Consider the following 27,209-nt stretch of genomic DNA (forward strand, 5'->3'; position numbering starts at 1 on the left):
CAAGAGGGAAAACAGGCTTGCTGTAAATCATAGGCTTATGGCTAAAATAGAATGCCAGTCAAAAGTGTATGGATATCAAGTTTACAAAATGTGACATGGGCGGTTTTTCCTGAAGAATATAATTTAACAATAAAAGCCTTCTGGAATACACTTGGATCAAATGCCTTGCTGGCCCCAGCCCCCTAGTCTCTGAACAGACACACTATTGCCGTGCCTCCGATTGCACCAGGAAACCAGACTTTGGAATAAATGTTTTGGCATTCTAGGGATGTGTTTCCAGCTGAAATGTAATACTCCTCCACCTCGTTAACCAAACCCACAAACCTTTCCACGAATAGCTCAGTTGACTGCTTTCTGTAAACATATGACAAAAAATATATATTATTGAAAGCCTAGGGTATGAAGATAAGACAAAGGTGGACACCTCTGTTTTAAACTGATCTTAGGCTCTCTGGGTGTGCTGGCATTGACCATGGAGAGCGAGGGTCTCTCACTTCAAAGAGGTGCCCTGCCTGGATGGATCCACCTGGTCCTCAACTTTTCTCCTGACCATGGTACTAACAACACAATAATAAGGTGGCTCCCTTTTTTGCCCTCACCCAAGGTCCCAGGACACGTGACGCCTAGTGGAACCTTTGTTGCCAGACATTAGTCATGGCCTTGGGTATTAAATAACTCTCATCACAATGCCAGGAGTGGCCAGTCTCTGGCCCTGGGACCCTACGCAGTTACCGAGGTATTATGAGTGGCTCTGGAGAGCAGTGCGAAGAAAGAAGTAAAAAGTTATATAAAACAGAGTTACAAAAATGTTAATGTCATGTTGCAAACATATCTTTCATGCTTTAAAAGACCCAAAACGTTGCAACATTAGAGCAGAGAAGCAGCTCCCTCCACAATCAGCTGTAAAGACAAATATTGAAATGACAGTTACACTTCTTTGGTGACAGTGGTGAATCCCAACACCTCCTTAGGTTAACGGTGGCCCCCCATGCACTGGGCCAGTCCAAAACTGTGCAGGAAGGAAGAAGGGAAGGAAGGCTAGGGGGGAAAAGAAGGAAGAAAGAAAAACGAAGGAGACTCTGTAAATAATCTTCCTAGACTTTGATTTGCTGAGAGCAGCAGTCAAGGTGAGTCCACTAAAGGCAGTTTTCTTGACTGCTCTCTCTCCAGCCTTCTCTTCCTTCTTCCTGGTCAGCTCCATCTCCCAGGCTTGGGGACAGGGTCGGGGGAGGTACTGCACCTTGCCAGTTTTCCTTTACTGCTTCTGGCAAACAACCTCCCCAGGGCAGCCAGCTCCCAGCTCTCTGCCCGCCCCCCTTCCCTCTCCGCGGGGGTCACGCTGCAGGTGCTCAGGTGCTCACCCACTGTCACGACTGCCCGGTCCTGGCAGGTGAAGAAGGGGCGGCTCTCGCTCTCGCTCTCTCTCTTGCTCCACCGCCGAGTATATCTCCGGACCCACTTTTCCAGCGTCTCCTGGGCATTTCTGGCTGGCTCGAAATATGAGTCATCCTGTTCTCTCCCACAAACATGACGTCCTTCTCAACCCTGGACTATGAACAGCATCCCTGTCCCTCTGGTCAGTCGCAGGACGACAGTCTCCCAGTCTTCTGGGATGGCTGTCTCTCCCTCCCTGGCCTTCCACATTGCCACATTGCTGAGCATTCTAGAAGAGCTGCCTCTCCCGGTCCCTCCGCTTCCATCAGGCTTCTTCGGCTGGCATTACCTTACTCGTAACAAGAGCCTCCTAGGGACCTGTCTGCCTCTCTATTCCCCCTACGTCTTAAATCCTGCTGCCTTTTACCTCCGAGGATCTCATTGCTTCAGGATCCATCCTCTGAGGAGCTGGCTCTAGCCCTTCCCCAGTTCATAGCTCCCCCGGGGGCTCAGGCCTTCCTTCTGCCTCCTGTACCTCCTCTAACAACTTGTAGACAACTTGTACCCCGTGCTGCAGACAAACACCCCCCCCTCCCCCAGCACACTGAGCACTCACAGCTTTCCTGATGACATCCTCTCTGCCTACAACCCCTGCTTTGCTGGTTTGTCAGGGGCCAGCACACTCGTTTTCAAGGTCCGGACCAAATCCCACCACAACCGTAAAGTCTTCCTTTATTCCTTCTTAAAAGGAGTTTCCTCTCCACTGAACACCAATGATATTCTCACACATTTATTACAATCTTCTTTAAATGGGTTATTAATAGGGGCACCTGGGTGGCTCAGTGGTTGAGCATCTGCCTTTGGCTCAGGTACTGATCTCAGGGTCCTGGGATCGAATCCCACATCAGGTTCCCTGCAGGAAGCCTGCTTCTCCCTCTGCCTGTATCTCTGCCTCTCTCTCTGTGTCTCTCATGAATAAATAAAATCTTTTTTTAAAAAGAGTTATTAATATGTTTTTTAATATGTTAAAAACTCCCCCCTGTCCTGCTCAGAAGCTCCTTGAGAACAAGGCCCGTATAGAATAGAATTATTTGGGAATTTGCTGAGTGCCTAGCACTGTGCCTGGTCATATCAGGTCATCAAATATTGGCTAATTTATTAATCCAGATACTTAGATGAATAAAACAGTATCACATTTATCTGATAACCATCTCTAAAAGCCAAATTTCCATGTCACATTCTACCATTTTCAAAAGTGTTTTTGCCAAATGATTATCTTTGTATCCTCATACTGTCTGAAGCCATAAAGTCAAAATTCAAATTCATACCATCTTGAAGATTAAGCCTGCAATTCTTGGCAGCATGACTCACAAGAGAGCTCTGAATTTTTAGTTCGTAACCAGATAATACTATGACCAAACATAGTTTCTTCTCTAGCTCCTTTAAAAGCTTTTTACATTTACAAAAACATTATTCCCCCAACAGAAACATGAAAGGAAATAAATGTGGAATTATTTCCAAAACAGCTTATAGTACTAGAGATGGTTCCTTCACTCCAAGACATGAAGGTATAGCTGTGTCTAAACTGATCATTACTTTGATTAAAAATTCTCTGTTTAGGGGTGCACCTGGGTGGTTCAGGCAGTTAAGTATCCGACTTGATTTCGGCACAGGTCAAGATATCAGGGTCGTGAGATCGACTTGAAGCCCCACATCAAGTTCCATGATGGATGTGGAACCTACTTGGGATTCTCTCTCCATCTCCTTCTGCCCTCCCTGACTTGTGCACGCTCTCTAAATAAAATTAATAAAGAATAAAAAAATTAAAATGCTCTGTTTGGGAGCTTGTCTTTGTGCATTTATTTGACACCATTCATTTTCCTCCAAAGTAAAAGAAAAAGGAACTGCCTTTTAAGTTTTGCTCATTTTAAAAAGAATTCAGCCTATTTGTTTTAAGGGTTTTGGTGCTCTTAGACTTTTTACAGCTGACCTTTGAATTTTGTATATGCAGTGAAATGCACATATTTTAATGTGTACAGTTGGTGAGTTAAATAAATGGGCATGCCCTCGTAACAATCATCTCAGTGAGGTGACAGAGTATTTGCAGAACTTCCATGAAAGTTCCCTTCATGCCCTGCCCTAGTTGACCCCTAACCCTTCTAGGCAACCACTGTTCTAATTTCGGCTCTAATTTCATATATTTATTTTGCCTCTTGGCCCAGAATGTGGACCATGACCTCTTACAAATTGGAGCATGTACACCCCATTTCCAACCAATGACACAATCAGTCAAGTGCTGGGCATGAAGCTTTGCCAAGGCATCAAAGTGCAGAACTAACCTCTCAGCAAGAATCCTTTCCTTGGAGTCAGCTTCTTCACAAAGTATAACAGGCTTTACGTGATCAAATGTTACATAAGCCCGCAAAGATACAAATTAATAAAAAGCCAAGTGGAATCCATATTCTCTAACATTTTCTTAAACAGTCTTTTCTTCCCATTGCCAGCCAAAAATAAAAAAAATAAATAAAATAATTTGTAAGCCAAGAACCAAACCCCAAGATGCTTAATCTTACAAACCCTGGGATTCAGATGCCATTTCCGGGCTTTTTACCCAGGAGTTGATAGAGATGGCTTGAATTTTGGGTTGTCAGGCAGAATGGCAACTCTTTACTGTGAATCAGTGAATGATGCAGATTTCATTCATCAGCTTATAATGGAATTTAGTAACTTTCATCTTGCATTTTCTTAAAAAACTTTTTTTTTAATTTTAGAATCCTTTAATATAATTTACTTATATCGCATGTGGCAAAAGACACATTAGAAAGTACTTTAACTATAAGTGCCACGAATGATAAAAGAATTCCAATTATTCCAATTATTATTACACTGTGTCCCTTTTCCTCCCTTTATCTGTTATGTACTTGAGAGATCTCATTGCCAGCTAAGGGTATTCTCTGTAGAGAGCAATATCCAGACTGGGCCTAAATTCACTTTGGTTCAAATAGTCCTATCTAATTAATGTTGGGGAGGGCCTTTGCACACACACAAGCATACACATACACACACACAAATGCACACACACCTAATAGTCAACCAAGAAACCTGCCCAGTTTCAGAACCAGCCTTAGCCAAATGGTAAAAAAGGAGATTTGTGCATCTTGAGCTTTTTCAGGTCTTTCTTCCTATTTTGTTACCATACTCATCTGGATAATTGGCTCCCTCCCACTCCCCCTAAGCACCCAGATCTCCATGCTAGCCAGTGTTCCCTTCTCCCAGCCCCCTCATTACAAACACGCTGTCTCAAGGAAGTGGTGTGCTTATGAGCATGCCAGAGAATGACTCATTTATTCAATTGACTCAAAAAAATGTATAGATAATACAATGCTATGTCAATTATATCTTAAATTTTTTTAAATGCTGATTACTCCCTATTTACCAGGACCATTTCTAAGTGTGGGGCACCATCTCAGTTAGCCAGGCTGCCATAACAAAATACCATAGCCTAGGTGGCTTAAAAACAGAAATTTATTTTCTTACAGTTCTGGAGACTGGAAGTCTGAGATGAGGGTGCCAGCATGGTCAGACTCTAGTAAAGGTTCCCTTCCTGGCTTTCAGATGGTCACCTTTTCCCTGTGTCCTCACAGAGCAGAGAGAGTTTGCTCTTCTCAAAAGGCCACAGTCCTATTGGATTAGGACTCTACTCTTATGACTTCATTTAACATTAATTACCCGCCCCCCCCCAAAAAAAAAATCCTGTTTCCAGACAGTCACCTTGGAGGTTAGGGCTTCAACATATAAATTTTGGAGAAACACAGCTCTGCTCCTAGCAGCACCAAAATATAAACAAAATGAGTATCTCTGCCCTCACAGAACTTATGTCTAAGGAGCTAGTGTTTACTTCTATTTAATGACCCCTCCTACGTTGCCACTTACAAGAGCATCTCTGCCTCTGTCTGAGCCTATGTATTGATATTCCTCCAGCTTTAGCACTTAGGGCCTCCTGTCTCCTCTGTACTTCTTCCCCTGGATGATCTCAACCACTCCCAGGGTTCTAAGTTTCATCTGTACATTGAAGAGTACAGGTGAATCTATTAAAAATAGATTCTCTCAGGGTGCCTGGGTGGCTCAGCCATTGAGCATCTGCCTTTGGCTCAGGTCATGATCCTGGGATCCTGGGATTGAGTCCCGTATCAGGTTCCCTGCAAGGAGCCTGCTTCTCCCTCTGCCTATTTCTATGCCTCTCTCTGTGTGTCTCTCATGAATAAATAAATAAAATCTTAAAAAAAAAAAAAAAAAAACTAGATCTCTCCACCCAACATCTCTTTGCTGGCTAGGAGAGCCACATTACTTGCATATTCATTCATTCAATAAATATTTATTGAGTACCTCCTATGGGCTGGCCATTGGAAGCTCAACTTGTCCAAAATTAACTTCTCTTTTCCCCAGACCTATTCTACTTTATGTCTCCTATCTCAGCAAATGGCACGGTTATTCGTCTAACTGTGTAAGCAAAAACATCCAGCCTGCAGCCTTGCCCCTCTTTCTTACTGCATAGATATGACCCATCACAAATCTTTATTTCCATGTCCTTGACTGCTCTGAGTCTACTCTCTTTTCTCATCCTTGTTATGGTTTTCAGGCCATTCTCTACTCTCCCAAGCTGTGCCTCTAGCCTTTTTCTTTCACTGTCCATTCTCCACACTGCAAGAAGAGTAATCTTCCTCAACAGTAAAAGAACTTGAATTGTTCTTCTCATTTCTCCAGAGTTCCCTGGAGTTCTCATTCTCAGACAGGTATTGTGCTCCTGCCATGTTGAATTCTTTTCAAGTTACTCCAACCCTCTGGATCTTGTCTAAGTCTAAATACTCACATAAATTATTTATTCTACCTGAAATCTTCTTCCCATTCTTTCATCAGACTTACTCCTATCTATCCTCCAAGTCTCCCTTGAGACATCACAGCCACCAGGAAGTCTTCCTTGATTTCCTAATGGAAAATGGGCTTCTCCTATAAAAGCCCATAGCTCTCTAAACACCCCCAGTTATAGTTCTTATCGTGCTGTTGGAATTTCCTGTATATTTCTCTGTATCCTCCCACTGACCCATTAATTCAAAAAAGGCACACAAGGGCTCTCTTTTTCCAAGTCACAAGTGCATTGCCTAGTATAATGCCTTATGTGCAGTTGACCCCCAATAAATATTGTTTGAAAAATGAATTGCTTAAATCCCTCCCAGACATCCCAGTATATTCATTCCTTTTGTGTTAAGTTATTGAGGAAGTCAGTTAACAATGACAAAAGGAATGAATATACTGGCTAGACTTTAGAACCAGAGCTTAGGGGGAAGTTTGGAAGCAGATTCATATTTTCCAAATAAATCCAATTTCTTATCACTTAACAGGCTATTAAAATCAATAGTCCCTTTATAGGTTTATTCAGTTATCACAGAAAACTGTGACCCAGAAGGGCATAAGAGACTTGCAAAAGGTCATATGGCTAGGGGAACTGGACTGGCACGTGGGCCTTCCAAATTTAAGATACATCATGCTTTCTACCCCACCTCACCCCATGCCCCAGCCGCTTTGGGTGGATACCGTATTTTTTTCTTCTCTTAGTGTGGGCCATGATTAGGATAAACTAAATTAAGATATAAACTTGGTGGCTCAGGGGGCTATTCCCAGAGTCTTAGAAATCTCTTTGGAAAACACAAGATTGCTCCCACATTCTCAAATCACTGGTAAAGCAATGGGGAGAAAGATTTGAGAAAAAAAAGTTTAAAACATTGAAGCAACCTGTGGTGAGAGAAATAATTTGCCTTTATAACATGAAGAAATGAGTTCTGTTCATTACTCCTCAGAAGAGAGTTCATTTAGGTCTGACTCTTAGGACCATAGCATCAGAATCAAACTTTCTAGCTAAAAACAAAACAAAACAAAAAAGAAAAAAAAACTTTAAATCCTTCTTGTATCTGCTAAGTTATACAAAACTTGCAAATTATAGTCCCTTTAACCAAAAAAGTTCATTGTTTTGATACGTTTCAATTATCAAGAGAATCCAATTTGAAAGACTTAAAGGTCCTTTCCATTTTGTTATGGCACTCATCAAGAAAACCACTTAATGATCAAAACGTGCTAGCTTTCCTAAAAACTATGGCTTCTTTTTTTAAAAAATATTTTATTTAAATTCAATTTGCCAACCTATAGTATAACACCCAGTGCTCATCTCATCATATATCCTCCTTAGTTCCCGTCACCCAGTTATCTCATCATATATCCTCCTTAGTTCCCGTCACCCAGTTATCCCATCTCCCCACCCACCTCCCCTTCTGCAACCCTGTTTGTTTCCCAGAGTTAGGAGTCTCTCGTGGTTTGTCTTCCTCTTTAATTTTTCCCCACTCGGTTCTTAAAAGAACTCAAAAGATTCATTTGAGTTCATTCTTTGAGTGTTTATAATGAACACTCAAAGATTCAGAAGAATTTAGTGGCAAACCTTTGGCCAATTCTTGAGTAAAGACATACAGCTTTTTGCACCATTAAAGACAAAGAAAGAATAATACTATAGACTTTTATGCCAAATGCTAATAAATGGCTATATTGTACAAACCACAACGTTCCCCCTTAACCCCGCCCTGCCCTTCCCCTCAGTCTTTTGTCCCTAATACCTCTCCACCTCTCCTTGCCTGCTAGTAAGCTTCTCTCTTCCCTGAAGTCTTTGAGAGCCAGTTCCATCAATGTGAGTCGCTCCACTATGACCAGAATCCTAACATAAAAAAATGTTTGCCCAGGCAATGTGCTCTGTCTTACAGGTGTGTCCTCAACTCCTTCGGCTTCCTTTTCAGCAGCTCCGTCACATACTCCTTTCTGGACAGAAACATCCCAGGGCCTTTGGTAGATGTCAGTAGGGTGCCCAGAGCTCAAGCTGAAAATCTCCCATCAAAACTCCAGTTTGCTGAAGGCCTTAATTTCAGTTTATAGAAATACCATCTGAATATACCAATATCCATCCTTACCTGACATGCAGGTATTTGAATTTTAAAAAAGGAAATCTTGGGGCACCTGGGTGGCTTAGTCAGTTAAGCGGCTGCCTTTGGCTCAGGTCATGATACTGGGGTCCTGGGATCGATCCCTGTGTGGGGCTCCCTGCTCAGTAGGAAGTCTGCTTCTTCTTTCCCCTCTTGCACTCTCATGCTCTCTCTCTCTCTTTCTGCCTCTCAATACATAAATAAAATCTTGAAAGAAAAAAAAAAAAGGAAATCTTATTAAACCAAAGAAATCTCTACTTGTGGAAGCCACAGAAGCATGAAAAGGAAAGCATAGGGCCTGGGAAGAGGTATCTCTATGTAAAGTATGTCCCATGCTTGTCTTTCTCAAGAGGTTTGAAAATTTGAAACGGAAATGAGCTATATCAAATCATCTCTTGGTTAATCCTTGAAGTGCTACAATAAAGACACACCCTTCTTCCTCCCAGGGACAGTCTTTGTTCTTGCATAACCAATTAACCATCCAATATAAATAAGCACAAGCAGTGCCTGGGGGCCAAGTTAGGGCTCTCATAGGATGTGCTCCATAGCAGTCCAATCAGAGAGACTAACCACCTTCCCAAAGGAAAACTGAAGGTGAGACCATTCCAAATACCTAAAATGTCATCCCTCCATACTTTGTGATGCTAGAGACAGAGGAACACAAAAGTGATAAAGTCATGTTCTAGAGGCTTGTGTCAAATGCCTCAAAGTTTAAGGCTGACAGACCCATTCCCATGGGCTTTTCTTTTCATGAAAAATGTGGTCTTGAACTCTTTCTGATATGATAATTTAGCTTTTTCAGAGCCTGCATGAGAATGATTGAACTAAATACAGTTCTTCTCGTGAATCTGGGCATGCTTATTTCTCGAAAGTAAATGTTGCATTCATTCAAATGAATGTTTCTCAGTCAGCCCAAATTCACCTGTAACTATATAGTTAACACACTTTTCATCTCTTACCCCCAGACCTGCTGCCTGTTTTGGGTAATCTAACATTTGCTGAGTGGTGGGTAGGACTTGCAACCGTGGTTTTATACTCTTCACATGGTTTAAAGGAATTTCCATAGAAACTCTGAACCAGAACCTTATGAGTCTCAGCCTGCACCACTTGGGGGCCTCGCTTACAGTGGCTGTGAGCGCCTCATGTGTATTACTGAGAACTTCATCATCTGTCACTCCAACCTGTATGTGGGGAGGAAAGACGTTGGCAGAGGAAACCAGATTGTCTTAACCTCTCTGTAAGCTAGGTTAGTGGTGAGGATTATTTCTGTTCACTCCAAGCTAGTACAGTATGAACATGATCACCAATTCTGGAGACTTTTCCTTCAGATCAGTGTTATAACAACTAAAACATCCCAAAACAGCCTTTCTTTACCAATATCTTTAAGCCTCATCAGAGGCCTAAGGTAAATCCGGATGGTTGTTAATTGAGCATCTATCATTTCTTTACAGATATTACTTCTCTAAAATTTTAAGTATATAATGCAGTTTCTGTTTTAAACTGCCAAAGCTATTTTTAGACATCTTGAGATTTCTTCTCACCTTTGCCTGCCACTCACCAATTTCCCCTTTGGAGACAATGGATGTTAACAGGTTTGTTGCTTTGTTTTGATTAGACAAGGGAGGAGTAAAGGGAAAGGAAGAGAAAGAGAATCTCAAGCAGAGAGGTGGAGCTTATGCAGGGCTCGATCTCAAGATCAAGACCTGAGCTGAAATCAAGAGTCTGACACTTAACCAACTGAGCCAGGCGCCCCGGATATTAACAGTTTTCAGAAGTTTCCTTCTGGACATGGTTCATGCAGATAAAAGAAAAAATACACTCTCTCTCTCTCTCTCTCTCTCTCTCTTTCACATTCTTTTTTTAAAAAACCAAATGGTAGCATATATCCTGTTTTGTGTCACATGTTTTGTTTCCTTTAATAATATATCCTGGGTAGCTTTCTATTTTGCCACATACACATCTTCCTCTTTTTTTATGAATGCATAGTATTCCACTGCATGGAAGAAACAATTTTTTTTACCAGTTTCCCATTAACGGCAATTCAGTTTGTCCCCAGTCTTTTGACATTATCAACAATTCTACAGTCAATTCTCATGGAAGTAAACATGTGCAGTAACCATTTTAGCAGATGTTGCCAAATACCCTCCATAGTGGCTGTACAGTTTGAACACCCACACCCTCACAGATATGGTGGATCTTTGAACTTTTTGATCTTTCTCAAAATAGTATCTTCATGCAGTTTCAACTTGCACTTTCCTACAATCAGTGAGGCTGGATATCTTTCCACATGGTTTAGTATGAATACTATCTTTATACCAGAGGTAGGTGAATTTGAACAAATTAAAGTCTACAATCTATTAAGTTGGGACAATTCCTAACTCAAAAGGGTGTTGCAAAGATTAAATGAAATGATAGAGGAAACGTACATCCTCCTTGTTAATTTCTACCATAATTTTTTTTTCCTGTAGTTAACAATGACTGGGACCCCAGAAGCACAAGTGAATAAAGGTAACTGAAAGTCTGATAAAGGCCAGGGTTGTGCAGCCTAAAGTATTTGGATGAAATAAAGAGCTGTTGTTGAAGGCTGCTTTCTACCTTTCCAAAATGACAGTTTGCTTAACACAACATCATTGAAATTCAGTACAAATCAGGACTGTTTCCCCAAGGATAAAAAATAACCATGCAGAGTGGCTCCTTAGGTGTGGAGTTGAACATTAATACCAGAAGCAAGCTATGTAAACTTGAAAAACAGAAACTCACTTATGAATCCAGTGTGTTTTTGGAATGAATTGTTGAAATGCCAGTTTTTACTCTTTTACAATGTTTTCAGACCCATTGCAAACCACCTTCTATTGCTCCCACCGAGGCATTGTACAGCAGAAGTAAATACTCATCATCAGATTGTAAACCTCTGCAAATAAGTGGTAGATTGTTGACAAACTGTGGCTGTCATCCAGGATGACAGGCTCCCATAAAAAATTAAAAAATATTTTGAAACAGACTGTCAAGATCAGGAGTTGAGATGCTTTAATATACTACTAAAATGCTTGGAACTCAAATGACAAACGTAATTTAGAATCCCTCTATGTACAAATGTATCAGGAAAGTTGAAACCACAAATCGCCCAATTTTCCTTAGTTCTATCTTTTAGTCTTTCCATGTATATCATATTCATAAATACGACTATTGCATTTGGATATTGTGGGTTCCAGTAAGAGACAGGAAGACAATGATTGTGACCTTCAATGTATTTTTCTTGGAAAGAAGAGGTTTCATATTTGTGACTAATTTTTCATTGTTTGCAAAAGGAGCCAAATAGTTGTTTTTATATTAGAAGGAAACCCAACTGTTATGTATTTATGTTTTCTGATCCATAGCATAGACATCAAGGAATTTTATATTGAGACTCCTTTCCACAATTAAATGTACTCTATTCCAATTTTTTATAAATCCATTAAGAGAAAATTAAATAGCCTCTCATTAAAGATAACATCCTCTTCCCCTAATATTTTTTAAAATGTGTTTTTACATTACAAATACATATATCTAAAATGAATAACTTAACCAAGTAGATTTAATCCTCCATAGGGAGTAGATAGGCAATCTACTATTATAGGATTTATCACTTTGAACCACACATATTGCTGTAGTGTTGTGTTTCTTATTAGATTTTGAGATCCTGTTGGACCCCTGGCACATATTTGTACTCAGTAAAAATACGGAAAGTGAATGAATGAATGAATAAATAAATAAAATTATTCAATTTATTATTTAGCTTCAATAATAAAATAAAATAATATTTTACCATATTTTACCATCTGAAATATTGAAACAATATCCATTCCTCAAGAAGTATAGGCAAGGAATACATGTTCTTATCAGCAGATGCCCTGAAAGCCACATGTGTCCAGGTGTCCCAGGCCCACCAAGACAGGCTCTTTGTGGTAGTTAACACTAAGTCTCCTGTGAAATTCTTGAATTCCAACTCAATCCACAGCATGAGTTTCTCCTAACGATTCCCAGGAACTCTGTAACAATGTGGCCCAGTGGCCACAGATTCCCTACACAGCTGACAAAACTTAAGAGGTATGAAGAGAATGGATCTCGGGGCGCTCTAACACCTTACATCCAAAAGCAGACCAGCTACTGAGAGGTGCTCTCTTTATTCATGACCAGATGCAACAGTGCTACTCAATCACCCTGAACTCTTCATGATCATTACAAGCATTTACTGCCTATATAGGTGTTTTGGGAAAATCTCATGATATCCAGCTTTATACAGTCTTCTATTTAGGTCCAGAAATTTCAATGATAAAGCTAATTTGCTAAATAATATGATAAACTCCTTGAAGGTGGAGACTAAGTTCAGGAATCAGTTCAGAATGACATGATGGAGACTCCTGGAAGCAGAAAGATTGGGCTCATTATTTTCGCCTATTTATTATTAAGTGATTTGATAATTAATATGTTAAAAAAGCTGAACCATGTTTTTCTGTTTCTGAACCATGTTTTATATATATATATATATATATATATATCATATAAAACCATGTTTTATATATATATATAAAACCAGATATATATATATATATATATATATATATATATATATATATATATATATATATAAAACCAGAATGTTAAAATGGAGCCATATTGCTATATTGCTGCAATGTTAGGCTAAGATCCCTAAATATTATATGGCACACTCAAAGTAAAGTCTAAAGCCACCATGCAGTACTTGGTGGGGGCGGAGGGAAGCAAAGGGTAGCAAGGGGGATTTCACTCTTTCTTCTCACACATCAAGAGTATGAAAGGATCAGGAGTTGGGAATTAGAGGATTTTCAGAGAAAGTTGTTTGCTGTGTATCTACTCCACCTCAGACAGAAGAGGTAGGACAGTGGGACATGCCCACATTCATTCCCAGCCCTGGAAAAGGGGCTCCAACACAACTCCTGAGAAGACTTGGTAAGTGTCTGCTGAGAATTGGCAGACACAGTGGCTGCTGGTCCAACTGGAAATCTTAAAGACAAAACAAACTGGCGCACTACTCTGATGGCAACCAGGAGAGATGGCTGTGTTGGGATTGGGCTATGCTCACAAAGTTTGTGGAAGCAAAGGATGGAGCTGATGGCCACTGCCAGAAAGAACTAATGTTGGTTCAATTTGGATTCAGCCTAAGAGGACAGCCTGAAGGGGACAGGTGACCTCAACAGGAAGTGTATTGTTGACTCCCTGAGGCTGAGGAGGGACCATCTACAACCAGCCAGAGGATGTGGCATTACCTGTGCAGAGATCCACAAGTGAGAGATCACCAGAGCTGGGGTACAGGGGGTGTATCAAAAGCACCCGTGAATGAGCTCCAAACACCTGCCAGACCTAGAAAGCATGACACCACCTCACCACAATGTTTCATCTCTCTTTCCTCTACGCTGGGCCCAACCATTTCAACCCTGCAGGGATCAAACATTTAGCTGGCAAGATGCACAAAGAGAAGTAAATGGGAGAGAAGGAAAAAGAGGCCAACTGCCTTCTATGCTGCTGCAGGCAGCAAGCTTGTTTGGGTCTGAACTGGGAAAGGGGAGGAGATGTGACAGTAAATGAAACTCACATGGTTTGATATTTACATTGGACTGGTTATATTAATTAGTGACTAGAGGTCCTTTATTACTTGGAAGTGACCAGAAAGCCTAGAGATTTGCTTTGCATTTCATCCAGGGAAACAAGCAGTCCCACAGAGCAAATTTAAAGGCACAGTGAATACTCTCTTCCTATATTCCGTGAGACCTGCTTTTCTGCATAACAGTCACATTTATGTTCCTTCAAGGAATTCAAGCATCTCACGCACCCTTCCCCATAGTGTCTTCAATAAATAGAACAAATGGATTCTATAACTGGTTGTTGAGACTAATTGGAGTAAAATTTGCCAAGCCAAGGAAGTCAATATACCAGCTATTTCTTTTCAAGGACACACTAATGCCCACCAGAATAAAATGCCTTAATAACTCTTCACTTGTTGAACTATGGATTTTTTAAATAAGTCAACAAAAGGCACTCCAAGTGGTTCAGTTTATTCCCTTGTATAAAGAGGTTTATACCCTTGTATAAAGCCAAATGGCTCCTTCAGCAACATTTGTATATATAAATGGTTGTTTGTTGGTGGTGTTGTTTAAAAAACAGAAAATTGAGGGGAAAGGGGGACGTGTTTTTTCATTAACTATTCCCTAAATCAAGTCCAGCAAGGATGAAGTGAAGAAAGGGTATATTCAGCTAACAGAGCACCAGGGCCCAGCAGGTCTCCACTCTCAGGATGGCCCGTCTCCAGCACAGCTCCTTGCCTGGCAGCACACTGGGAACCAGATCAAGGCCAGAAAAGGCAGCCTCTTCCTGCAGAGTGGACAGGAGAGTCAGGCACACAGGGTTTGCAAAGATCATCTGACTTCATTGGTTGGTCCTGGCCCCACCAGAATCATGAAAATTCTCTTGAGAAACATACTATGACCAGCCATTTCTATAGCAGCTGTTATCTGGAGCAGCCTCATAGCTTTAAAATTCTGTCAAAGTCAGGAGTGCTGTGAGCATGCCATGAGGACAAGCCAGGACAACAGGGTGTGAGGGCTACAGACAGGATCTTAGAGGTCATCTGGGTAAACCAACCACAATCTTCCCCCTACCACCCACCCACATGGAGGGAAAGGCTCATAAAGGCTTGCACATCCACCTGTCCTATCCCAGATTCTCTGCAACCCTCCTGCACCAAGATTCTCCTCCCACTAAAAGTACATGATATGGAAATAAGGCCTTTATGTAAAGCACACGTACATCATTTGACAACACAGTGCTTGAACCATATCATTCTGGCAAGTCCCATTCCACAAGACTGTCACCATAGCGCAGTCCAGAACTGCACGTCTGTGACACCTTTTCTTTGCATAGATGGGGCATGGAGGCAGGCCTTTGTGGGGTGAGTGACAACCCAGAATCATGGTCTTGTTACAAAGGGGATGAACTCAGTGTTTAGTGTCGGTTCCCGGTAAGCCACGTCCTTACCTGCCACAGCCCTTTATTTTACCTTCACTTTGTTCTAGCATTTTGCAAAGCTTCCCTTCTGAGATTTTTACCTTCTCAACAAAATTTTCAGTTTCTCAGGGCATGTAATATAGGGATTTTGAGAAAAATTATCACTCTGAGATGATAAGGGGCTGCCCCAGGATTAATTATATAATAAAAGAAGTGCACCCTTAAGGCACAATGGTTCTCCAAGAATGGACCCAAAGAACTGCATCAATATCACCTGGGAATCAGTAGAAATGCAAATATTTGGCATAACTGGTTCTTTCCCTTCTTATCTGTCCATACCTCAGTTCAAATGTCATCTCCCCACCACCACTCCAAGGGAAGTGCTCCCTCACACCCCTTCTCCATTCCCATCTCCTACTGTCCTGTCATTACAATGTTTTCTACTTATAACATGTTTCTATCCTGGTCACTCTAATGGCCGGTTTGACGTGTCAACTTGGCTAGACTGAAGTAACCAGTTATTCAATCAAACACTAATGGAGGTGGTTCTGTGAATATAGTCTGTAGAATGATTAACATCTCCAGTCAGTTGACTTTAAATTGCTTTCCATACTGTGGCTGGGCCTCACCCTATCAATTGAAGGCCTTCATAAGAAAAACTGAGGTTTCCCAGAGAAGAAGAAATTAAACCTAAAGACTGTAGCATGAACTCCCACCTGAGTTTCCAGCCTGCCAAACTGTCCTAGAGTTGTCAGCCACCACAATTAAATGAGCCAATTAATAAATGTTACTGAAGCATGAAAAGCGAGGTTTAAGGTGAGGAGCACTCATGGAGGAACTTTCTAAAAAGAGAAACTAGTATATGCAACAGGTTTTTGGTGGGGGAAGATAATATGCTTAAAAAAAATTCTTTAAGGAACCTTAAAAAGTTTCAGGAACTGGAAACCAATGAGGAAAGTGACAGTGGCCATAGTGACTATACTGTGTGGCCTAAGAAGAGCCATGTCAAGGGGTCCATCTTGAACCCAGGAGCAACAGACTACCAAAAGGCTTGGAGAGGATTGAGAAAGGTATGTCTTATAACACTGAGTGGCACATCTACCTGACTCCACCTTGAAACCTTGTCATTTGTTCTCTGATCTTAGCACATGAGGAAACAAATGCTAATTTCTAGGTGACAAGCAGTCAGAATTTTCTTTAATGAAAGAATAGTATAAATGAGACCCATTAAGGGAAATACAAAGCATTTTTCTCCTGTTACTGAAGCTGACATAGTTCATTGATAGAGTGTTTTTATATTTTAATATATGTGTTCTCCCAAAGCTGGAACAATTTGAGCAACAAAATAAAGGAGTATGGGATTATAACCCAAAGTATAAAATAAATACCCATGAACCTATACCAATATAAATAAGTGATTGAACAAATAATTAAATGGAGAACAGACAAAACTCCCATGAAAAATTCCAAATAAATTCTGTACATACGTTATCCTCAAGGAGGGGGAGCATAACCACTAACAGTGGGTTGTGCATAGTGACTTTTTTCTTTTTTTTTTTAAGATTTATTTATTTATTCATGAGAATACACAGAGAGGAGAGAGGGAGAGAGAGGCAGAGACACAGGCAGAGGGAGAAGCAGGCTCCATGCAGGGAGTCTGACATGGGACTTGATCCCAGGTCTCCAGGATCACACTCTGGGATGAAAGCGGCAGTAAACTGCTGGGCCACCGGGGCTGCCCATAATGACTTTTTCCCAAAGAATAAAGCACAGAAAGGGGATAACTTTACAGTGAAGAAAACTGACAAACACTACCTCAGCCAGATAGCCAAGGTCAACATCAATAGTCATAAATCATGTTGATAGTATATACCTTTGATATGATGTAATGAGAATGCCATCTGACTTTTGTCATCCTCCTCCCAAAAAAGCCATAATTTCCATCTAAGCATAAGAAAGACATCAGACAAATGCCAGTTGAAGTACATTCTACAAAATACCTGCCAGTCTGCCTCAAAATTGTCAAGATCATAAAAAAAACAAAGCAAGTCTGAGAAACTGTCACAGTCAAGAGACATAACAAACTGTCATATGGCATCCTGGATACTAGAATAGAAAGAAGACATTAGGCAAAAAGTAAGGAAACTGTTACAAAGTATGGGCTTTTGTTAATAATAATGTATTAGTACTGGTTCCTCACTTGCAATAAATATACGGTTCTAATATAAGATCTTACTAATAGGGCAACTGGGTGTGGAGTATATAGGGAAGCTCTACCATCTTCACAATTTTTCTATGAACCTAAAATTGTTCTAAAATTAAAAGTTCCTTTAAATAAACACACACACATATACAACTTCTGTGAAAGCTGAAATTATTTTCTGAACAGATACATGGAATTTCTGGTACCCCTTTCTGTTAGAAGACTCTGGAATGAACCCATTTGGGTTATTGTCTATACCTACGGCTTATGAGGTTCCTGCAGCCACTAGAGGGTTTCCTCTGCCTGTCTTGCCCTGCACAGACCCATGGTAGTTGAGAACCTGGCTCCTGGCAACAAACCATCCATCCTTTCCCAGCCAGCAAAATAACTGGCATCTCCCCAGCAGAGGGAGAGGTAGCCCCGGGGCTACCTGCTGCTGCCCTGCAGGAACTGGCAGAGAGTGCCTCTTCTTCCAGGCACACAGCAAAGCTGTTTGGTTTGGGGAGCAGATCAGGGCTGGATGACAACCACCACTTGCCCCCATGGCCCAGCACAAGCAGCCACACAAATTGTGGTAGTGGCCTTGGAAGATGCAGGATGTCTTGCAGGCTGCTGCTGGGGGGCTGGAGTGGGGAAGCCAGTCTGTGCTACAATGAAACTCACATAGACACATCCCTGGGTCATAATCCTCAAGTGTCGTATAAAATAAGGTTAAGTTTTATTTCAAATTTTAGTGAGTGAAGGGAGGTGTTGGGAAGGGCACGGACAAGATGGAGGATGGAGGTGTGTTTAATATTTTAGCTGACTTTGATTTACTCTTAATGTTTTTCCACATTTGCTCCAAACTTGATTTCCATTCACACATATACTTCCTGTATTTAAATGATTAGGGTTTCTGGAGGGGAGCCGTAACATCAGGGTAGCTTGATTTAAAGAAGGCGGCCAGGACAATGGAGAGTAGAGAAATGAGCCCACACACATACACACACACACACTTTCAAATTGATGTACACATTTCTGTATTTATCAAGAGTCATACATATATTTATATTTTTCAAATTATTTATCTTAACTAATCTAAGATAACAAAGAGATGTTTATTGAATGTCACTTACTAAACGCTTGGAAATAAACTAAATAACCAAACACCTGATAATGGGGAAATGACTAATAAATCACTATCCATAAATAAATTCAATTATAATACTGAATTGTAATACTATTATCAAAAATAATTTGTTCAGAAATAGACCTGCCATTTCATGTAAAGAAACCAGATTCTATGGGACCCCTGGGTGGCTCAATGGTTAAGCATCTGCCTTCGGCTCAGGGCGTGATCCCGGAGTCCCGAGATCGAGTCCCACATCAGGCTCCCTGTGAGGAGCCTGCTTCTCCCTCTGCCTGTGTCTCTCTCTCTCTTTCTGTGTCTCTCATGAATAAATAAATAAAATCTTAAAAAAAATAAAAAAGAAACCAGATTCTAAAAACACATGATATGTTTGCCTCCTTATGGTTTTTAATATTTTCTGTATTCGTCTTTCCACATGAACACATTTTACTTTCATAAATAAAAAGAAAACATCTGATAAACTTCTTTCTTTTATTTTTTAATATGCCAAGAAAGAAGGATAGAGAATCAGATTCAAGTTCTAGTTCCCAGGGATTGTTGGTTGACCTTTAGTCAAGCAAACTTTGAAGTCCTTATTTTTAAAACAAAGGGTTTGGGCCCAACAAGGCAAGCTCCAAACTTTTCCTGATTTCTTGATTTACATGACGATATTATACATTTCCATAGTTTATCACAGCTAACAGAGAACTTTGCCCAAATGTTTCTCACCTTTTAGAATTTTAGTTATTGTTTTTTCAGGGCCACTTACCTCTGCTTCATACTCTTTTAAAAAAGCAGAGCTACAATAAAAACAGTTATACCAGCTACTCTTAAGAGCTCTGCTGTTTCTGTTAAAAATGTAATTTGGAAAGCATATCCTATCCTGAAAATGTATCTTTTACACAGTATCTTTTTAACAAATATTTGTCACTGTTTATTAGAAAGATATTTTATTCTGCTCCACTAAATAAAAACCTGAAGTCATTCTGACCTATCTGGTATACAATTTGGGTGTATAGCAGTTAGCAAATATGTGTTGCAAATAAATGAAAACATAAAGAATAAAAACAGGGGAAAACAGGATTGCACGAGAAAGAAGACTCTGAGGTGAGAATAGGCACATGAAGGTCCGGGTCTCACTTTCTGTGTCCTTTCCTAGCTGTGTGCCCTTAAATAAATCACTTCATCCTGTGGATTCTCAGTGTTCTCTTCCATAAGACTAAGGCATCATACTAGAATAATTTTCAAAGGTTCTTCTATGTCTAAAATCTTATTTTAAAAGAACTTTGGAGAAGAAATGTATAATCTTAAAAGAAAAAAATCATTTTGCTGGTATTTGCATCCTACAGCAATGACTTATGAGCCACTTATATTTAATAACTCTGTTAGATTTTTATTAAAAGAGATGTAAAATAAAGAGACAGTGTCTAGTTGGAAATTTCCACACTATGATTATATGGACAAAGTAGCAAAAACCCTTTCAGGACTATAAAGGATTAGCAGACTGACTGTGGGTCAATTGTTCATCCCAAATGCTATCCTGGAACATGTTGGGTGGACTGACCATTAACAACCAATGAAATCAACCAAGAACATAAGTCTAAACCTTCCCCTGAGTTCTGCCCAAGGCTGGGCTTCACCTTTTCAGAATTACAGAGAAACTTGAAAGTCCAGTGGCTTTCAATCGTGGCTACATGTTAGAATCATAAGAGAGCTTTCACATAATATATGTGGTGCCCATGCCATACCAATGAATCAGAAACTTGGGGGAGGTAGCTATAGGTATTTTTTTTTTAATCAGGTGATTTTAATGTGCTACCAGTTGAGAACCACTGGGTTAAATAAGAAACCTATGAAGAAAAGTAAGTAGTGCTCAAAAAAAGGACAGGCTTTTCTTAGCAATGTATAGGTACATGGGTTGGGTTTTTGACTCTACACCCAGCACTGTGCACAAAACAGGAAAAAAAAAAGGGCTTAACCATGAAAATTTATGTGACAAAAGGGAAGAATTCAAAGGGACAGCAACTGTCTGTGACTTCCTGAGGAGAATAGAAACCTCTTTTTAAAATTAGGCCAGGAACTAATTCTGTCTTGGGTAGTTGAGAATCAAGATGTGGATTTCCTGGTTTTGTAGTCTACCACACATATCAATCACTCACAGTCACCTGTTTCCTCTGTGTTAACCATTCTGGCTTCTGTTTACCTCCTGTGAGTCTTGGTCCTCACGTGTCCATTCTTACATTAACACCATTCTAACCACGACTCCTGGCTCTTTCCATCCAGCGTTTGTGTCCAGGGAAATTCCTAATTGCTAGTTTCACCTCTCCTCCCCAATTTCCACAGCCACCACCCTAACCAATGCCCTTATTTGAGACTTATTTGAAAAGAAAAAACTAACCCGAACCTCAGACCTGGACATGCCCTCCTCTGGCTTCTTCTAGCTCAAAGCTAAAGCTAGCTTCCACAAAAGCCTGGATTAACCTTTCTCAGATGCCATTCTAATCCTCAAAAAACCATTTTGGAACTTCTTGCTTATCCATAGTCTTGCTGACTATCTACCTGCCAGCCCACCCCATCAACCCAACGTCTTAGGTCTTCCAATACAAGTCTTTCTCCAACCAGCCAGTCTGTGGCCAATCTTCTGAATACATTTTTTCCCTACCTCTGTGCAAGTGAGAACTGATTGCTATTTGTCCTACAACCAACATCCACCAGCACCCATGGCTCTACAGTTCACTTTAGCCATCAAACAACCCTGCCTGTCTGTTCCCATCAAAGCCAGAGAACAAGCAGCCTCTGCTTTGGTATTTCTCACCATAAAACTGCTGCAAAGAACCATTGGCATTGCCCCCGTAATTCTCTTCTGCCCTGAACTGAATTCCTGGGACTCCTATTTTAGTGCCATGGCATCTGTCTGTTTGTGTCCATTTTTTTCCAGCTGGGGTGTTGCCTATTTCTCCAAGCTCTCTACTCCTCTACCATGCTCTTCAGGCATCCAGTAATGTCTCTGATTCCTGCTGCCAGATCCACTATGACCCAGCTTCTTCCCTTGAACTTGTATTACCTGTCCTTCCCTGCCTCTAAGTCCTGAACCTTCGTACATGCAAGCAAAGTTGCCTATCCATCCTTCGTTCTCTTCACTCCACTTCTCTTCTCAGATTTAAGGACCTCACATATTCATTCCTGTAGTAACTGACTTTATGACCACAACCTTTACTGTCCAAATCTTAAAAACTCAGTACATTTTCTGGTTAGACCAGACCTCTGGGCCTGACTTCTCAGCCTGCCCAGTCCTAGTGCTGAGACCTCGTGCAAGCGGCCAGAAAACATCCATCTCCTGCAAGAGAGTTTCTCTTTGTCCACTACTCTAAGTTGTAACCCCCAAGACTATGTTAACTTGCTAGTATTTGTCTCCATCAATGAACAGTTCTGTTGTTTGGCTACGCCTCCTCTGTGTAACAGGCTGTTGTCCTCTTAATATCTGCTTCTGTCCTAACTCTTCCTGTGTCTATGTCCAAAATTCCCTCTCTTACAGAGACACCAGTCATATCACTTTAGGGGCCCTCCTAATGACCTTACTTTAACTTCATCAATCTCTGTAAAGACCCTATCTCCAAATAAGATCACAGTCTTAGATACTATTGATTAGGACTTCAGCATACCTTTTTTGGGGAAATCACGCAAACTGTAACAGAGAGATTTTAAGAACCTAAAGGAGGGGTGCCTGGGTGGCTCTGTTGGTTAAGCATCTTCCTTCAGCTCAAGTGGTGATCTTAGGGTCCTGGGATTGAGCCCCACTTCTGTCTCTCTGCTCAGCAGGGTGTCTACTTCCCTCTCCCTCTGTTCCTCCCCACATCATGTTCTTTCTCTCTCAATAAATAAACAAAATCTTAAAAAAAAAAAAAAAAGAACCTGAAGGAAGAGGCTGTTTCATAATCCAAGAAGCAATAGATTATAGGTATAGTTAAATATAGGGGAGAATATTATAGATGAATTGGTGAAAGAATACTAGCATTAATGCTTTACAATTTGTCTACTTTACAACCACTCGGAGCCTTTATGTTTGTAAACTCCCTGTCAAGCAGTCCTTTGGCATTGACATATGTTATTGACACTGTCCATCTGATAATAACACAACATTTGTAGTTGTTGATTACAATTCTGCATTTTCCAGTTGACAGAATTCAATGTGAAGTGTTCACCAGCAGGGAGTTTACCATGTAGCAATCCCCAGTCTCCTCTCTGTACTCTCCAGGGCTGCACTGCTTTCCCAACTCCTCCAAAGAGGACCTCTATCATATATCCCCTGAAAAGTATACCACGTCTATTTATTAAATAGTTGAAGAATCTGCCACATATTTTTCTAAACTTTGCTTAAAAATTAAAACCCAAAAGGACTTTGAGTCTAGCTCTTTCTTTTTCTTTCTTTCTTTCTTTCTTTTTTTTTTTTTTTTTTTTTGCATATACCCATGACCACACAACGTACAGCCCACCCATTGTAAGAGGATGCAAAAGTTATTATCAACTATGTCTACATTCTCTTACTTTAAGTGTGGTGGAATCAAGAAAGTTCAGAGGGATTCAGATTGGTGCATAAATTCAGAGTCACTCTTTCCTGACATTGGGTGCATGTCACAGTGGCCAGTACAGCTGAGACCCCTACTGGTGCTTCATGTCCTGTTGTTCCAAATCTCCTTTCCTGATCCAATTTGATAAAGCAGTTGTTGCAAAGCACCTTTTCCCATTGACTACGGTGGAGTGCACTGCCCTGTTAAACACCCACATTCCTAGATTTACCTTTAAAATCTGCATGTAGCATTTGTTACTAACAAAACCAAAATTTAGGCTGGAGGTGGGAAGGTTGAGCTGTTCATTTTGTTACAAACATTTACCCTTCCTCTTCAAAACAACCTCCTGAGAAAAGCAGGGGAGTTTTGATTTAGCAAAAGAAAATAATGGTCAAGCAGTGTATTGACAAATTAATTATTTAAACATATTCCATTCCAAGTAATTTCTTACTACCTGTAGTTTTTTGTCAGTTGTTTTTGTTTAGCTACAAAACAACACTTGCTCAATTTTTAAAATGTGAACAATACAGAAGTGTATGAAGTGAACAGTGTAATGTAAAAAAGTAAGTCTCTCCTCATGTTGCCTAATTCCATTCCCTAGAGGTAATCACCACTCATAATTAACCAAATACCTACACATCTATACTTAGATGTTACTTATACAGTTGTTTATTCAAAAGATAGAGTTCATTTGGCATTTGCACTGTAACTTTTTTTTCACTTCACAATGTATTATGAACTTTCTTCATGTCATTTTATGTTTCTTTTGGGAGAATACAATTTTATTTTTTGATCAACGGTGAAATAGTGACCACAGATATAACTATGTGAGCATGGACAGCTAGCCTGCCACAAGAAATTCCAGCTTTTTTCTTGTGCAGGACTAAATTTTCAACAGGTTATACTGGGAAAAGTGGAAACTTTAGAACAAAGCTGTGTGAACAGTATTTCCTGTGCCATGGACAAAGGTGGGGGATTTCATTACTTCCAAGTGCCCAATTTTTCTACTAAGAGAGGATAAACGCTTTCAATTACATGAATTCCCATCAGGCAGACAACAATAGGCATGGACACAATTCTATAGCTCTTGAGCAATAAAAAGTATATCATAGGATGGAGAACAGGACAAAGAGAAACAGCTCTGCCTCTATAATAAGGTGGAGTGAGAATCGTTATCTGCAAAATGCTGCTGAAGCACATTAACTGGAAATTTTAAGCAAATAAGTTGTACATTATTTCTCAGTGATTTACAATACTTCAGAAAATTCTAGTATAATCCATGCTACTGGTGCATATCTGGCATATCTTACCCGTTTAGGTACTGTCTGTGTTTCTACTTCTCCCCCTTCAAACTTTTTTCCCTCTGATTTGAACGATTACTTTTTTTTTTCCTCAGAAACAACTGAAATAGCCAAACTAATTATCTCCAGATCTAATTTGAGGTACAGAGAGATTTCTAGAGTCTTCACCTCTCTAACCTTCTTTTTCTTCTGGTTATAACAGAATCTAAAAAAATATAGATCCAATCAGATTTATAACAAAATTATATACATAACATCAATTATACCAAAAACGCTTCTGTCTAGGATTCTAGACTTCGCTTAATTCTTTTTTCTTTTATGTATACAGACCTAATCACACCACCATCACCTCTTGAAAAGCAGCAGTTTTAGAATTCGTCTTAAGATGGTCTTTTAAAAGATTTTATTTATTTATTTATTTATTTGACAGAAAGAGCGCAAGAGAACACAAGCAGGGGGAGTGGCAGAGGGAGAAGGAGAGAGGCAGTTTCCTGGCTGAGCAAGAACCCAACATGGGGCTCTATCCCAGGAGCCCAGGGTCATGACTTGAGCTAAAGGTAGATGTTTAACTACACCCAGGCACCACAGACAGTTTAAATTTTAACCTTTTCCAGTTATTTTTATCAATTACATTTAATTATAAGTTATATCAAATAAAATATTACAGTTCAATTATATATTAGTTACAGTTATACATCAATTATATTTAATAACTAGAGTGTTATAAAAGTCAAAATTATGGGGTACGTAGGTAGCTTAGTTGGTTAAGTGTTTGTCCTCAGCTCAGGTCATGATCCCAGGGTCCTGGGATCAAGCTGCACTGGGCTCCCTGCTGAGCAGGGAGCCTGCTTCTTCCTCTCCCTCTGCTGCTCCTCCCATCCCTGGCTTTTGCTCTCTCTCAAATAAATTTTTTTTAAAATGTTTTTTTAATCAAAATAATGCCCAGCTTTGTTAGTGATGACATTTTTAATGCTGCATAAGAAATATTTCTAGAGTATCTTACCCTAATTTAATAAATATTTATAATGAATTCTCTTCCAAACAAAATGTTTTTCCACTTTAAGCACATTAACATTTTCAGTTCTTAGAAAAGTGTAGCAAGTATTGTATAATATTTTCTTATTTATAAATGAAATATTAAGAGCGCATAATGCTAAGTGACTTGATTTGGATCCACTAGAATATCACCACATAATTTAGATTCACAAATCACCTGAGTTGGTTATTAAGGCAAAGAATTTCTCTTTTTTTAATATTTTATTTATTTATTCATGAGAGACACAGATTGAGAGAGAGACAGACAGAGAGAGAGAGAGAGAGAGAGAGAGAGGCAGAGACACAGGCAGAGGGAGAAGCAGGCTCCATGCAGGGAGCCCCATGTGGGACTCAATCCTGGGACTCCAGGATCATGCCCCAGGCCGAAGGCAGGCACTAAAGCACTGAGCCACCCAGGGATCCCCAAGAATTTCTTTCTTAACTATCATTCCTATTTCCCCACACTCTACTATTCTATCCAGAAGAATATAACCTGAGTTCACTCATCCCCCTTCAGTGCAGTTCTTTATAACCCTTCAACAGAACATCAGGCCGTCGTATTTTATTAAGATCTTCCTTTCCTATTATTCAAAGGAGTCTTAAAAATCACATATTCTCTGAAGTTTATTGACTGATAGGAATATACACATAAATATCCGGCTTCTTATTTGACATCTTCACATAGGCATTTTACAGAAATATTATTATGGATTGAATGTTGTGTTCCCCCCAGATGTATATGTTGAAGCTCTACTCCCCAATGTGATGGTCTTTGGAGATGGGGCCTTTGGGAGGTAATTAGGGTTAGATGAAGTCATAAGGGTAGTACCCTCATGTTGGGATTGGTGTCCTTATAAAAGGAAGAGACATTCTCTCTCTGGGAGCACACAAAAAAGAGGTCATATGAGGACAAAAGGAGATAATGGCTGCCTGCAAGCCAGAAAGAGGGCCTCACCAAGAACCAAAGCTGAGGGTGGACTCTCAGTCTCCAGAACTATGAGAAATAAATGTCTGTTGTTTAAGTCACCCAGTTTATGGTCTTTTGTTATGGCAGCCTGGGCTAAGACAAACCTCAAATTTAGTATGTCTCAGACTGAATATATAAGCTACTCTGCCTATCTCAATCTTTTTTCCTTTCAGCATTCTCTGTCACTACATTCCCCCACATCCAATTACTTTCAAAATGTATTCACTGTCCAATCACTGAGCCCGTCTGATAGATCCTAAATGTTCTCTGTCATTCCATTACTCATGATTTCAACTGCCATTATGATAATCCATGGGAGAAATAAAGATGATATCTATGCCACAGTATTTGTTAAGAACGATGTACTGATGGGGCTGTATTAGGATACGTGCTGCTAAATGAACCAAACTGTTGGCTCAAGCTATTTGAGATTGTCCATTTAAATGTTGGGGAAAGCCCATCCTAAACAAAGAGCTTAAGTCTGGGTAATTTATTGAGTTGTCCCTTCTGATAGCAATGGGCCAAAGTTCAACCAGCTTTTAGCAAAACTTCTAGTTGAGAAACAATAAATAAAAACTGGGTTTTACATCACAGTAGTCCAATAAAATGAAGAG

The 27,209-nt window shown here is 40.1% G+C and overlaps 1 protein-coding gene across 4 annotated transcripts in view; it reads right to left on the minus strand.

The window, feature by feature from the left end:
- The window catches only part of ESR1 (estrogen receptor 1), a 374,345-nt gene that overhangs the window by 277,382 nt on the left and 69,754 nt on the right, over positions 1 to 27,209 (minus strand). The window contains exon 1 of one of the 4 annotated variants that reach the window (XM_072767765.1): positions 1,362 to 1,930. The exons of 2 other annotated variants lie outside the window; for them this stretch is intronic. The gene's annotated coding sequence lies outside the window, so the exon portion shown is untranslated. Of the gene's footprint in view, positions 1 to 1,361; positions 1,931 to 27,209 lie in introns of those variants that run through there. One more of the 4 variants, XM_072767742.1, reaches the window with a different exon arrangement.

This window comes from Vulpes vulpes, chromosome 1, assembly GCF_048418805.1.
Source record: "Vulpes vulpes isolate BD-2025 chromosome 1, VulVul3, whole genome shotgun sequence".
In the NCBI taxonomy this organism is placed as follows: domain Eukaryota; kingdom Metazoa; phylum Chordata; class Mammalia; order Carnivora; family Canidae; genus Vulpes; species Vulpes vulpes.